Here is a 15,564-nt window from a genome sequence, read left to right on the forward strand (position 1 = left end):
TTTGGGTTGCATAATTGTTTACCTAGGGGATAGGCTATATGATTGGCTTAGTCAGGCTTGTATGCTTCACCAGTACAGTTAGCTTTCCTGGCTCCCGACATGGAAACTGAGGATTACTGGGAAGTAGGACTTGATCCTGTGGGAGAAATAACAAATGTGCACTACAGTATATTTCTTGAAATAATGACTGACTGGCTGGAACACTTCATTCTGAGAGAAGGTCTGTAAATATGTCTCTTTTTCCAAAATCTTAACTGGAATTTTAACTAATATTATATAAACTTCTGTCTAGATAATTACAATATGGCAATTGTTAACAAAACATCGTGATGAGAAAACCTTATTGCCTTCTTAGGGATATTGGAAAATAAGTATTTGGGACTACCTGTGCTGTTTTTGTTTTTTGTTTTGTTTTTGTTTTCTCTAGCACTGCTAGAGGAATAGATCTCAAAGGTTTGAATGACCAGTACTAATTCTTTTCTCAATATATGTATCTCTAAGGATATACAGGATTAAATACTGGCTTGATGTAACATGAGATTACATAATTTGTAAATTATACCAAATGGGTCTGGTCCAATGGCTCACACCTATAATCCCAGCACATTGGGAGGCCGAGGCGGGTGGATCACTTGAGGTCAGGAGTTCAAGATCACCCTGGCCAATATGGCGAAACCCTGTCTCTACTAAAACTACAAAAATTAGCTGGGAGTGGTGGTGTGTGCCTGTAATCCCAGCTAATGGGGAGTCTGAGACAGGAGAATCTCTTGAACCCAGAAGGTGGAGGTTGCAGTGAGCTGAGATGGCACCACTGCACTCCAACCTGTATGACAGAGTGTGACCCTGTCTCAAACAAACAAACAAAAACAAACAAGTGAAAAAAATTATACCAAATGTAAAAAAAGTTTATATATTTATCTAGAACACATACATTGAATAGTAAAACCAGGTATTGAATGAAGAAAAATTTATTTATTTGATTATTAAATAATGTGACATATAATTTAATTCATTCCCAAGGCTTTTTTTTTTTTTTTTTTTTTTTTTTTTTTTTTTTTTTTTTTTTACCATGAAAGCCACTAAAGTTTACCTTTGTGGGTTAAGTTAGTCCTATAAAAGAAAGATTAAGGAAGGTAAAATTTCACCCTTTCAATTTATTCTTGGTTTGTGTATTCAATTAACAAGACAGTAAATTACTACTGTTTGAGTCTGGCAACTAGCCATTATTTTTAATTGAAATGGTATTTTGCAAAATAAGCATGTAATTACACAAGGAGTGATGTTGATGTGATAAGAGAAGTAAGCTATAAAGAATGGTCATTATATATTTTAACATGCTAAAAGTTTTTCAAGTTAGCAGTGGGTAAAATTGCTAAGAATGTTATACCAAGTTCATCTGTTTCTTGGACAGATTTGAAGAACGTAAGTGCAGTTTAAAGATGCTTTAAATTTTTAAAAAAATTTTGATTGTGGCAAGAATACTTAATATAAGACTTACCCTTTTAAACATTTAAGTGTACAATATAGTATTTTTGAATATAAGTACAGATATGTTGGAATTATTTATCTTGCTGAAATGAAATTTTTTGTCTATTGATTGTAATTCATCCTGTCCCCCCCACCACCCCCTGTAAATAACCATTTCACTCTTTGATTACATAAAATTAACAATTTTAGATACCCCATATAAGTGGAATCATGCAGTATTTGCTTTGTGAGACTAGTTTATTTCATTTAGCATAATGTCTTTGTTTTACATGTGTTGTCGCATGTTTAAGAATTTTCTTCTTTTTTAAGGCTGAATAATGTTCAATTGCAGTATACCCTACATTTTCTTTATTCATTCATCTGTTGATGAACATATGTTGTTTTCATATCTTGGCTACTGTGAACATGATTGCAATAAATATGGGAGCACTAATATCTCAACACCCTGGTTTCAAACTCTTTGAGTAAATACCAGAACTGGTATTATTGGATCATATGGTAGTTAAATTTTTAAATGTTTGAAGCACTTTCATTGTATTTTCCATGGAAGCTGCACCATTTTTCATTCCCACCATTAGTGTATGAGGGTTCCCTTTTCTCCGCACTCTCACCAACATTTGTCATCTTTTGTCTTTTAGATAATGGTTATTCTTACAGATGTGAGGTGATATCTCTTTGTGATTTTGATTTGCATTTCCTGATGATTAGTGATGTTGAGAATTTTCCCATGTACCTATTGGCTATTTGTATTTCTTCTTTGTAAAAATGTCTATCCAAGTGTTTGGCCCCTCCCCTACATTTGTTTTTCGTTTTTGTTTTTTTGTTTTTTTTTAGATGGAGTCTTGCTCTGTCACCCAAGCTGGAGTGCAGTTCAGTGGCGCGATCTCGGCTCACTGCAACCTCTGTTCCCGGGTTTAAGCAATTTTCCTGCCTTAGCCTCCTGAATAGCTGGGATTACAGGCACGTGCCACCACGCTCGGCTCATTTTTTGTATTTTTAGTAGAGACGGGGTTTCACTGTGTTAGCCAGGTTGGTCTCAATCTCCTGACCTCGTGATCTGCCCGCCTCAGCCTCCCAAAGTGCTGGGATTACAGGCGTGAGCCGTAGAGACAGAGTTGCACTGTGCTTCCCAGGCTGGAGTACAATGGCTATTCACAGGTGTGATTACAGCACACTGCAGCCTTAAACTCCTGGCCTCAAGGGATATTTTTGCCTCAGCCTTCTGAGTAGCTGGAATTATAGGTATGCTTCACCATGTCTGGCTAGCCAAATTTTATTGGGTAATTAAGTGATCTTTTACTATTGAGTTGAAGGAATTCCACATATATTTTGGAGATTAACCACATCTTAGATATATGGTGTGCAAATGTATTTTCTTTCTATAGGTTTCCTTTTCACTCTGATAATCTCCTGCTATTATTGTTGTGGTGTATGTTATCCTCTTCAGTTCTGTCAATACTTACTTTATATATTTAGGTGCTATGATATTGGGAATATATATATTTATAATTCTTATATTTTCTTAATTTACCCTTCTTTTATTAAATAATGACCTTTCTTTTCACAGTTTTTGACTTAAATAATTCTTTTTTATCTGATGTAAGTATTGCTACATCTGCTTTCTTTTAGCTTCTATTTGTATGGAATAACTTTTTGCACTTTTCCTGTGTATGTTGTGTCTTCAAACTGAATGAAATGAGTCTATTGTAGGCAGTGTATAGATGGGTCTTCTTTTATATCTATTATATGTCTTTTTGTGTCCGGAATTGGTGGGTTCTTGGTCTCACTGACTTCAAGAATGAAGCTGCGGACCCTCGCGGTGAGTGTTACAGTTCTTAAAGGCGGCGTGTCTGGAGTTTGTTCTTTCTGATGTTCGGATGTGTTCGGAGTTTCTTCCTTCTGGTGGGGTTCGTGGTCTCGCTGGCTCAGGAGTGAAGCTGCAGACCTTCGCGGTGAGTGTTACAGCTCTTAAGGCTGCGCCTCTGGAGTTGTTCGTTCCTCCCGGTGGGTTTGTGGTCCCGCTGGCTTCAGGAGTGAAGCTGCAGACCTTCGCAGTGAGTGTTACAGCTCATAAACGCAGTGTGGACCAAAGAGTGAGGAGCAGCAGGATTTATTGCAAAGAGCAAAAGAACAAAGCTTCCACAGTGTGGAAGGGGACCTGAATGACTTGCCACTGCTGGCTTGGGCAGCCTGCTTTTATTCTCTTATCTGGCCCCACCCACATCCTGCTGATTGGTAGAGCCGAGTGGTCTGTTTTGGCAGGGCACTGATTGGTGTGTTTACAATCCCTGAGCTAGACACAAAGGTTCTCCATGACCCCACCAGATTAGCTAGCTACAGAGTGTTGACACAAAGGTTCTCCAAGCCCCACCAGGGTAGCTAGATACAGAGTGTCGACTGGTGCATTCACAAACCCTGAGCTAGACCCAGGGTGCTGATTGGTGTGTTTACAAACTTTGAGCTAGATACAGAGTGCTGATTGGTGTATTTACAATCCCTTAGCTAGACATAAAGGTTCTCCAAGTTCCCACTAGTCTCAGGAGCCCAGCTGGCTTCACCCAGTGGATCTAGCACTGGGGCTGCAGGTGGAGCTGCCTGCCAGTCCCGCGCCGTGTGCCCACACTCCTCAGCCCTTGGGTGGTCGATGGGACTGGGCGCCATGGAGCAGGGAGCGGGGCTCATTGGGGAGGGTCAGGCGGCACAGGAGCCCACGGAGCGGGTGGGAGGCTCAGGCATGGCAGGCTGCAGGTCCTGAGCCCTGCCCCACAGGAAGGCAGCTAAGGCCCGGCGGGAAGTCGAGCGCACTGCTGGTGGGCTGGCACTGCTGGGGGACCCAGTACACCCTCCGCAGCCGCTGGCCTGGGTGCTAAGCCCCTTATGGCCGGGGGCGGCAGGGCCGGCCAGCTGCTCCGAGTGCGGGCACGCCAAGCCCACGCCCACCCACAACTCCAGCTGGCCAGCAAGAGCTGCTGGCAGCCCCGGTTCCCGCTCGCGCCTCTCCCTCCACACCTCCCTGCAAGCTGAGGGAGCCCGGCTCCGGCCTTGGCCAGCCCAGAAAGGGGCTCTCACAGTGCAGCGGTGGGCTGAAGGGCTCCTCAAATGTCGCCAAAGTGGGAGCCCAGGCAGAGGAGGCCCCGAGAGTGAGCGAGGGCTGTGAGGACTGCTAGCATGCTGTCGCCTCTCATTTTGACTGGACAGTCTAATCCATTTACTTTCGAGTGAATTAATAATTTTCTGCAGTGGTGTGCTTTCTTTCTCTTGATTTTTTTGTGCATCTACTATAGGTTTTCGCTTTGTGGTTACCATGACACTTACATAAAACATCTTATGGTTAGCCTATTTTAAGCTGATAATAACCTAACTTCAATCACATACAAAAACTGTACACTTTTACTCTACCTGTCTCATATTTTATGGTTTGGTGTCACAATTTACAACTCTTCATATTTCATATCCATTTAAAAATAGTGTAGCTATAGTTATTATTATTTTTGTCTTTTTACCCTTATACTAGGGATATGATTTATTTACGCACCATCATGACAGTATTAGAGTGTTCTGAATTTGACTATATACTTAATTTTTGCCAGTGAGTTTTATACTTTATATGTTTTCATGTTATTAATTAGTGTCATTTTATTTCACCTGGAAGAACCTTACTTAGCATTTCATATAATGAAGGTCTAGTGGTAATGAACTTCTCAGCTTTTATCTGTAAAAGTCATTATTTCCCATTTATAGGACAGTTTTGCAGGGTAAAGTACTCTTGCTTGACAAGTTTATCTGTCTGCAATGTAAATATTTCATCTTACTTTTTCCAGGCTTGTAAATTTTCTGCTGAGAAGTCTATTGATAGCCTTATGGAGTTGCCCTCATTGTAAGGAATCCCTTTTCTCCTGATGCTTTCAAGATTCCCACTTTGTCTTCGATTTTTGAACAGTTTGAGTATATGTTTTGGTGAAGTTTTTTTGGAACTGAACTTGAGTTTTGATCTTTGAGCTTTATGTATCTCAACGTCCACATTTGTCCCTGATTTGGAAAGTTCTTAGCCAGTCTTTATTTAAATAAACTTTCTGCCCCTTTCTCTCTTGCTTCTTCTTCTGTATCTTCTATTATGTGAAATAGAGCTTTCTTGGTGGTGCGCATCAATCCCACAGGTTTTCTCCATTCTTTTTTGTTCTTTTATTTTTCCTCTGAATATTTTCAAATAACGTGTCTTTGAGCTCATAGGTTCTTCTTTCTCCTTGATTAAGTCTGCTGTTTACAGAATCTATTGCATTTTCATTTCATTCATTTTATTATTCAACTCCAAAATATATTTTTGATCCCTTTTAATGACTTCTATTTCATCATTAAACTTCTTTTGTTCTTGTATTAGTTTTTATATTTTGTTGCGTTGTCTATCTCTGTTCTCTTACAGCTTATTGAGCATCCTTAAAGCATTACTTTACTTTGAATGTTTTATAGGTAATTCATAGATTTCCATTTCTTTGGGGTTGTTTACAAGATTTTACTTTGTTCCTTTGGTGGTGTCAGGTTTCCTTAGGATTTTGTGCACCTTGAAGTCTTGCACTGCTGTTTTTGCATTTGAAGTAGGAGTCATCACCTCCAATCTTTAACAATTGTCTTCAGGAGAAAAACAACCTTACAAAACAACCCAGCTAGAGATTCTGAGGCTTCTTAGACTCTATTCTATTGTTTCACTTACTTTACGCTTTTTGTTCCCTTTTTGGGGTGTGGATTTCTTAAGGTTTTATGTGTTCTACTGCATAGCCAGGACAAGTGTTGACAGCATCCTATTTGTTTTTTTTAGGGAAGTACCCCAAAATGCTCAAGTTTGGTTGCCTTTTCCCAGTCCTACAGATTCAAACCTTTTGTCTGTGGAGAAACCTGACAAACACTACCTCGCCAAAGTAACCAAGGTTAACAATTAACAGTGATATTGACAGTGTGTACTCTTGAAATTATGTGATAGAATGTTACTTTACCTCTGTGTTCATCCTCTCTAAAAACCTACAATTTCAGTTTAATCATGAGAATAAACATCAGAAAAACCCAGATTGAGGGACATTGTACAAAACTTCTGGTCAGTATTCCTCAAGACTGCCTGGTCGTCATAAAAAAGAAAAAAGCCTTAGAAAATGTTATAACCAAGAAGAGCCTAATGAGACACAAGGATGAAATGTAATACGGTATCCTAAAACAGACACTAGGAAAAAAAAATTAAAAAGATACTAGGTAAGAACTTAGGAAATAAAATATAGACTTTATTTGATAATATTTAATAATAATGGTTTATTGTGAAAAACTGTATTATATGAATGTAAAATATTCATAATAACAAACTATGCGTGGAATATGTGGGAATTCTCTACATCACCTTTGCAACTTTTCAGTAAATCTAAATGTTTCAAAATAAAAAAATAAAAAGTTTATAAACAAAGTAAAACAGAAAACATAAATAATATTCTCAATATATCAGAGAAAAATAAATGTCATACACAAGGGAGTAAACAAGAACAAATATTTAATGAATGAAATCTAGAAAACTTGAAATTCCCTAAATTTATTTATTTTAAAATTTTATGCTTTTATTATACTTAGTTTACTAAAATTTTATTTGAAAACACATTGATTCATTTTCTACAGTATAATGCCTCCCAATAATTAAGGACTTTAGGATTATAGAACAGGTGAGGTGAGATATACATTTTGTACTGGCTTTCACCTTTTCATGCGTTTACAATTACTATTAACATATTTCAAATAGTAGTGGCTACACTGGGCATTCAAAAATGAAAATGTATTCTCTTATTGAAATGAATTGAATAATCTCACAGTCTAGTAAGAGAGATTAATGCATAAACAGTGAGTTAGAGTGCAATGTGATATGTGCCAAGAAAGGACAAGGAAGGGAGTGTATAAATATCTTAGGCTTCAGAAAACTCAGGTTTATAAAATCTCTGATAGCCCTATTACTTGCTTGATTGAGGTATGAAGTTACTATTACTCAAAACCCTGCTCTTTTGAAAGCCACTGATGTTTCAGCATTATTTCTTTATTATGCCATAATTTTTTTTTCTTAGTAAAGACATGGAATATTAATATTGAGACAATAGAAAAAAAATTCAAGATTATGTATTACATCTTCCTAACTTACCCATAAGTCCCATGTAAAATAATATGAATCAAGTCATCTGTCCTATTTTTGAGCAAATTTAAGGATGGAAAACCCAATATACTTTAGGATAGCCAACTCCATTGTTGTAGCAACCCAATTATTCCAAATTTTCTTTAAAAGTAACTCTTAATTTTGCTTTTAGTCATTTTTCATTTATTATAGACCTGCCTTTGTTTCTTCCAACCTTTAAATAGAGGGCATTCATAAAAGCATGAATGTAATTTAAAATTTTAATTACTTTGCAGGTACACATGGCAGAATCAATTTATAAACATCAATGAAAACATACTTTATACAGTTTTTAATGCATCACAAATTTAATAGCTATCATTTTAGTGGCATATAATTAAATATTATTTTCCCAACTTTTGGAAAGCATGTTTCAGTTTCTGTTACTAAAAAATGTAAAGACCTTCTCCAATTCATTTTAAGCATGAATTTTGATCTAATAGAAGTAAGTTAAAGCAAATGGAGTAGTTAAAAACATGCCTTTGTCTTACCCTAAAACTTCATTGAATAATATTCATAGATTTTAAACATATCATTAGAAAACATTGTCATTAGGGATATGGTATAGAAAGATACATTTAGATGTATATCTAGCTATCAAAGAATGTAGAATAATATTCCTCTTGTTAAATTTGTTACAAAGAGAAAAGAATAAAACCAATACTGTGTGACATTGAGATTTTATAAGTGTTAAACAGTAATGAAAATATTAGCAAAAAGAAATAGTGTAAACAATTTTATATGTGTTTTCGCATAATGTTTGTAGTGTTCACACCACATTGAATGTTAAATTATCTGGATTAAAAAATTTATTCACTTTCTGTAAGATTAAAAGTAAATTATTTTTGTTCCTAATTTGATGTAATGTTGATTCCTAACATTGGCCAGCCTCTTCTGTATTCCTGAGGGTTGAACTGAAGAATTTCAAATGTGAATAATAAAATACAAATAATTCTATTCATGTACTTCTACTAATACAAGTTAAAATTATTTTATTCTCTTCTTTTCTCATTGCTGTCTCGACAAACTTCTATGTATTTTGAACTCCGTCTTTTTTTCACATAAATGATTACTTTAATGTACTTAAAATTATGCTTAATTTAGTTGCAACTATATTTAATATAAATGTAGACCTTTATCCCCAACCAAATTTACTTTTGTTGGCCTTACATTATTCACTGCAAGGGATACAGATATCTGTCTTACAAAATATCTTACAGTGAACCTTGGAAATGATATATACAGTACAGCAAAGACGAAATAAAATAAAAAGGGTAAAAGGTGTATAGTTTAAATCATTTTATCTATCAATCATCTATCTCTCTATCATCTCTCTATCTGATATTTATGAATATAATAGCATTTAAAAATGATTGCTATTGGATTTCCTGTTTCTGGTATGTCATGTAAGGAGCTTAGAAGTTGCCAATCCATTTTACAAACATGTAAAAAAATTAAAAAATATTGAAAAATCAACATTTCTTCTAAACCCCTAAGAGAAATGAGGTCACAAGGCAAAAGGCTGCCCCCAAAATTAGAGAGATAAACAGGCAAAAACAGAGAATCACAATTTACTAGAGCAGAAACCTCTGTGGGAGTCACTGCTAGTAGAAAAACCTAAACTGTAACTAACAAATGCTGGAGGCTTGGTGTGAAAAAAACTAAAAGATAAACACTCTAGGATAACCCAGTCATCAGGGATCCCTGACAGTTTTGTGAGTTTTAACTCCTGGAGTGCTACCAGGTTCTCATAGTGAACAGCACAGAAAAACAGCAGAGAAAATTCCCTCATGTTTCTGGCAGGTGACAGAAGAGGACCCATCTTGAAATATACCATAGCATTCTGTTCTTCTTAACAAGACTGGCCCTGAGGAGAAACTGTTTAACCAAGTCCTGACCTACTTAAGTTTTATTAGAGCCTAACTGACCTGAAGAAAGGGAATTACGCAAGTCTACACAACTCTAGTCTTTCATGTGTAGGAAGGGAAATATCAAATTTTAGGTCCACTACCCTTCCACAGAGGAGAATGGAAAACCTAATTCCAATCCACTCTAGCCATCCTTTTCTACCTAAAGGAGGGTGGTAACTGAGAGGCAATGATGACATTCACAGCCCAGAGGCACAGGCACAATAAAAGAATGAGAAATAATCATAGGGCTATAAAATGCTTCCCCTTCCCCCACAACTTACCGTGACATTACTAAATTCCAGTTTACAGCCATTCTTTTTCCAGTGGATTATGTGTAGCAATCAAAATAAAATTATAAGGCATAGTAAAAGGAAAAACAAAATGAAACAGTTTGAAGAAAGAGAGCCAACATCAGAACCAGACTCAGATATGGCTGGTATTTTGGAATTAACAAACAATTTAAAGCGACGATGATTAATATGCTAAAGACACTAATGGATAAAGTAGACAACGTTCAAGAACAGATGGGCAATGTAAGCGAACAGATGGGCAATGTAAGCAGACAGATGGAAATTCTGAGAAGGAACCAAAAAGAAATGGAAGAGAGCAAGAACAATGTAACAGAAATGAAGAATGCTTTTAATGGGCTTGCAAGTAGATGGATAAAACTAAGGAAAAATCTCTAGCTTGAAGTTGTCTCTATAGAAACTTTAAAACTAAAAAGTAATGAGAAAAAAAAGAGAATGAAAACAAACAACAAACCAGAACAGAATATCCAAGAACTATGGGGCAATTACAAAAGGTGTAATGTATGTGTGATGAGAATACCAAAAGGGGAGTAAGGAAAGAAAGCAACAGAAGAAATACGTGGAACAATAATGATTGAGAATTTCCCAAATTAATGTTAGACACCAGACCATGCTGGAATTTGAAAGAACATCAAGTAAAAAAATAGCACCTAGATACGTTGTATGTAAACTACACAGCTTGTGTTTCTTTTATATTTTGCATATTAATTCCATATCAGATGTATAGCTTGAAAATATTTTGTACCCTTCTGTAGGTTGTCTCTTCATTCTGTTCATTCTTTTCTTTGCCTTTCAGGAGCTCGTTAGTTAAATGTAATCCCATGTATTTTTGCTTTTGTTATTTGTGTTTTCTGGGGTCATATAAAAAATTATTGCCTACACCAATGTTAAAAAGGATTTTTTTATTGTAGAAGGTTCTCAGGTCTCCCATCTATTTTGTCTCTCAAATTTTAGGAATCTCCTCCTTTAATTAACTCATCAACCTCTAGTGGCAAGAATTTGAAAAAGTAAATTTATACTCAGACTTTAACAGAGAAGCAAGAAGTTGCAGCTCAATGTACTATGAAGCTGAGACAGAAATGGAGATCCCCCAGCCCCACCTCTCTGGAACAGGAAAGATGATTGAGGAAGAAACACAGGTAGGTATGGGGAAGAGGGTCATGGTGGACATGGGGGTAGTGGGCTGGTCTCCCCACCTTCTCACATTATGCTAACAGGGACAAAGACACATTCAGACTCCTTTAAATAGCTTTTTCCCATTCTGTTTCAAGATGGGTGACGAGAGACATCAGACACCCACCCTCCCAGGTAAAAGAAGCAAAATTATAAATGCATAATCATATCTCTAATAGAACATCTAGGACGGAACACTAGAGACCAATGACAAAATCATGGAAAACACTCAAGACACAGAAGGAGAAAAAAAGCAAGGGGCCAGCTTGGCTGAGATTGGCTGGGAGCCTGAAGGGGCTTGGTATTGTGTGAAAAGCCTCAGCGAAGGAGTTTCAGTGGTTCACATACCCAGTATGGACTTCTGCAATCTGAACCATGGGAAAACTCCTTTAACCTAATGAACTGTGATACTAGCATGGGTGGTGATTTGGAGACCACACAAGGCCATAGCAGCAGAGAACTCATATAAGGTTACTCAACCCCTTGCCAAGACCTGAGTGCTGTGGCAAGGCACCACTTGGGGAGCACAGCCATCACAGGACTACATCCAGCCCCCTTATCTCCACATCCTAGAAGATCCTGCTGACATTTCCCAGTGTCCACCTGGAGGACTATAGTGGCATTACACTGGCTAGACCCAAAGATGTTGCATGTCCCCAGGACTCTAGCTCACAGGGATTACTACCCACTGTGGAAAGGACAGTGCAACACACAAAAAAATGGTAGCCCATGGGACAAAGGAAACCAAAGTACGTGCTTCCCAGAGTCTGAGAGATCTCTGTGTGGGACTGTGAGAAGTTACCCTGCCCTCAACAGTTGCACAAACTCTGTGCCCAGTTTTATAAGCAGAGAGTAAATTCTCCTACCACTGGCAGAGCAGCCTCTGCACTAAGGCTCAGAAGTAGAGAAGTAGAGACTAGGACTTCTCCTCCGCCTCAAAACACCCAGCTCGTGTCGCTGCCAGATGCTTTAGCAAGTGAGCTGGAGGGCTGCCTATTTGAGGTGGCACAGGGAGCAGGAGCTCCCGAAAGCAGCATGTCTGGAGTTGTGGGCAGCAACCCCACACTGCAGCCACCACTTAAATCAGCCTGCATCACTTGGGTCCAAGAGGGTCATACCACCACTAGCACTGCTGTAAGCCACACCATGCTGGCTGCCCAGGGACCTGAGCACCAGCCCACCCACTTGGCCCACCACTGCCATGACTAGAATTCAGGCAAGCCACCTGGAATCAGCCCGCTGGTAACCACCAACACAAGTTCCCCTGTGCACTGCCTTTGGGCACAAAGATAGGCATGCTCAGGCCACCTCTGCAACCACCAGGACCTGAAGACTGGCCCACGTGGCTTCCTAGTCCCTAGCACAACCTTATCATAGCCTTCAGTAATAACCACACTCTAACCCTTTGAGGAAATCACAGAAAGCACTGACACTGTTTACAGCTAAATAAATCTTACAGAGACTGTACCAGTACAGACACCCAGAATTAAAGCCAAAGCGCTTAATCCAACCAACACCACCAATACATCTTCAGAAAAATGTCCTGTATGAAAGTGAATTCAGAAACAAGAATCAACTGTTACACTAGATATGCAGATATCAATGTAAAGACACAGAAAACATTTTCAAAAGCAAGGAAATATGACACTTCCAAAAGAACACAATGATTCTTTAGCAGTAAATTCTTAACAAAAAAGGAATTTTTGAAAAAAAATTCAAAATATGAATTTTTAAGAAGCCCAGTGAGATATAAGAGAATTCTGACAAAAATACAAATAAATCATCAAAACAGTTCAGTATATGAATGAGAAATTTAACAAAGTGATAGATATTTTTAAAAAGAACCAAATGGAAACTCTTGAACTAAAGAATTATTTGAAGGAAATACAAAATACACTTGAAAGATTAAATAATAGACTAGATCAGGCAGAAGAAAGAATCTCAGAACTTGAAGACAGGTCTTTTGAAATAATTTTGACAGACAAAAATAAAGAAAATAGATTATAAAGAATGAGCAAAGCCTTTCTGACATTTAGAACAACATAAAGTAATTTAATATTACAATTATTGGCATCACTGAGAATGAAGAGACAAAGGAAGGATTAGAAAACCTATTTAAGGCCGGGCGTAGTGGCTCATGCCTGTAATTCCAGCACTTTGGAAGGCCAAGGCAAGCGGATCACGAGGTCAAGAGATCAAGACCATTCTGGTCAGCATGGTGAAACCCCGTCTCTAAAAATACAAAAATTACCTGGATGTGATGCTGCATGCCTGTAGTCCCTGCTACTCAGGAGGCTGAGGCAGGAGAATTGCTTGAACCCCAGGAGGTGGAGGTTACAGTGATCTGAGAGTGCACCACTGCACTCTAGCCTGGCAATGAAGCGAGACTCTGTCTCAGAAAAAAAAAAAAAAGAAAAGAAAAAAAGGAAAACCTATTTAATAAAATGATAGATGAAAGCTTCCAAAGTTTGCAAAAGATTTAGAAATTCAGATACAGGAGTCTCAGCAATCTTCAGGAATATGCAGTGCAAAGGCCTTCTCCATGACACATGGTAGTCACACTGCCTAAAGCCAAAGATAAATAGTGTATCCTAACAAGGGCAAGAGAAAAATGTCTAATCACCCATAATGAAAACCTATCAAACTAACAGTGAATTTTTCAGCAGAAACTTTATAGGCCAGAAAAGTATGAGAGGATATATTCAAAGTGCTGACATTAAAATCAAAACAAAAATCCCAGCTAGCAAAGAATACTAGATCCAGCAAAATTATCCTTCATAAACAAAGGAGAAATAAAGTCTTTCTGGACAAGCAAATGCGGAAGGAATTTGTTACCGCTAGACTGGCCCTACAAGAAATGCTCAAGGGAGTCCTAAACCTGGAGGTGAAAGGATGATGTGTGCCATAATGAAAAAAATACAAAAGTATAAAACACACTGATAAAGTAATCACACAAAGGAGAAAAAGAAAGGACACTAATGGTACTACTACATAAGTCTACCAAACCACAATAACAATCAATAAGATAAAAATGAAAGGACCAAAAAATATATACTACAACCCCAAAGCAAGGAACAATATGATAGGAAAAAAGCCTAACATATCAATAATAAGCCTGAACATAAATGAATTAAATTATCCACTTAAAAGATATAGAATGGCATATGGATTAAAAAAACATGACCCAAACATGTGCTGCCTACAAGAAACTCATCCTGCCAGTAAAGGCATGTGTAGACTGAAAGTAAAGCAATGGAAAAAGATACTCCATGTAAATACAAACCAAAAGTGAGCAAGAGTAGCTAAACTTAGATCAGATAAAACAGACTGTAAGTTAAGGACATTAGAAAAAGACAAAGGAAGTCACTATATAATAATAAAAGAATCAATCTAGTAAGAGGATCTAATTCTAAATATATGTGCACCCAAAACTGCAGCATCCAGATTCATAAAGCAAATATTTTATCTAAAAAGAGAACTAAACTACGATACAGTAATAGCAGGGGATTCTAACACCCCACTGTCAACATTAGAAAGATCATCTAGACAGAAAATAAACACAGAAATATGGGATTTAAACTGGACTTTAGACCAAATGTTCCTAACAAACATTTACAGAACATACTATATGCATTCTTTTCATCTGGACATAAAATATTCTCCAGGATAGGCCATATATTTGGCCACAAAACAATTCTCAAAAAATTTTTAAAAAATCAAAATGATATCAAAAATTGTCTGAGACCACAATGGAATGGAACTAGAAATCAATACCAAGAGGAACTTTGGAAACTATAAAAATACATAGAATTTAAATAACATGATCCTGAATGACCTGGGTCAACAAAAAAGTTAAGATGTAAATTTTAAAAACTTAAAACAAATGAAAATGAAACACAACATACCAAAACCGATTGCATACAGCAAGAGCAGTACTAAGAGGGAAGTTTATAGCAATAAATGCCTACATCAAAAAATAAAAAGACTACGAATTTACATCTAACAATGTACCTTAAGGAGCTAGAAAACAAGAACAAATCAAACCCAACATTAGCTAGGAAAAAGAAATAATACAAATCAGAGCAGCTCTAAATGAAATAGAAACTATAAAAATATAAAGGATCAACAAAATAAAAAGGTGATTTTTCAGAAAGATACAACTGATAAGTTAGTAGCTACTAACTAGTCTAATCAGGAAAAAGATAAGAGAAGACCCAAATAAAGAATATGAGAAATGAAAAGGAGACATTAAAACAGATATCACAGAAATAAAAAATATCACCAGACTGTTATGATGAACTAGCATACTGACAAACTGAAAAACCTATAGGAAATGGATTCTTTCTTGGAGACATACCACTTACCAAGATTGAATCAGGAAGAAATGAGAAACTTGAACAGAGTAGTGAGAGTCAATAATGAGTAGTGAGATTCAATCACTAATAAAAAGTCTCCAAACAAAAAAAAAGTCCAGATGGGTTCATAGCCAAATACT

General features: G+C 37.1%; 1 long non-coding RNA gene across 1 annotated transcript in view; it reads left to right on the forward strand.

The window, feature by feature from the left end:
* The window catches only part of LOC134739601 (uncharacterized), a 31,702-nt gene extending 18,900 nt beyond the window's left edge, over positions 1 to 12,802 (forward strand). Inside the window, exons 2-3 of the long non-coding RNA XR_010126430.1 lie at positions 10,851 to 11,035; positions 11,168 to 12,802. This is a non-coding gene — a long non-coding RNA (uncharacterized LOC134739601). The remainder of the gene's footprint in view (positions 1 to 10,850; positions 11,036 to 11,167) is intronic.
* Positions 12,803 to 15,564: the final 2,762 nt, after the last annotated feature.

The sequence above is a fragment of the Pongo pygmaeus genome, chromosome 4 (assembly GCF_028885625.2).
Source record: "Pongo pygmaeus isolate AG05252 chromosome 4, NHGRI_mPonPyg2-v2.0_pri, whole genome shotgun sequence".
In the NCBI taxonomy this organism is placed as follows: Eukaryota; Metazoa; Chordata; class Mammalia; order Primates; family Hominidae; genus Pongo; species Pongo pygmaeus.